Genomic DNA, 608 nt, shown 5'->3' with positions numbered 1-608 from the left:
TGGACTCCACATTAAACCTCTGCTGATATAACCCAAGCACATGCTTCCATTTCTAGAGCTGAATAGCCCATAGTCCACCTCAGCCTGATGTAGTGTTTTTGCCATGGTTACTTGAGGATTAAAAAAAAGATCATGGAAATATATAGATATATAGACTTTATTCAAAGTAAACTAATGACATGTGGTTAGACCATGTCAACAATGGTTTCTGTCCAAAGAAGAAAATGTATTTCAAATAAATTTGTCTGAACAATCAAGTGTATTTAACATTTAGAAAACAAAGCTGGTCTAGAGGGAGCCTGCCTTTCTAAAGGGTAGGAGGGTCAGGACAAGGCAGGATGAGATGAGGCAGAGAGTTATATAATTTTCCCTTCATCAGAATCGGAAACATTCAGATAGTCTATCCAGGCCAGGAATATACATATATATAGTTTTATATATGTTATATTTATATATATATATATATAATGGCTAGAGAAAATTAATTTGAAACTTTATACAATCAAGAAAATGAGAGTCCCTATAAAATACAGCATATACATATAAATATATATATATATATTTTTTTAGGCTTTTTTTTTTTATTCTTATGTTAATCCCCATACATT

The 608-nt window shown here is 31.4% G+C and overlaps 1 protein-coding gene across 4 annotated transcripts in view; it reads right to left on the bottom strand.

Moving 5' to 3' along the window:
* Positions 1-608, bottom strand: part of NRG3 (neuregulin 3) — a 1,029,538-nt gene that overhangs the window by 157,597 nt on the left and 871,333 nt on the right. The window lies entirely within an intron of this gene.

The sequence above is a fragment of the Neomonachus schauinslandi genome, chromosome 6 (genome assembly GCF_002201575.2).
Source record: "Neomonachus schauinslandi chromosome 6, ASM220157v2, whole genome shotgun sequence".
NCBI classification, from domain to species: domain Eukaryota; kingdom Metazoa; phylum Chordata; class Mammalia; order Carnivora; family Phocidae; genus Neomonachus; species Neomonachus schauinslandi.
The sequence above is the reverse complement of the archived record's forward strand: the minus strand, read 5'-3'. Positions and strand labels throughout refer to the sequence as shown.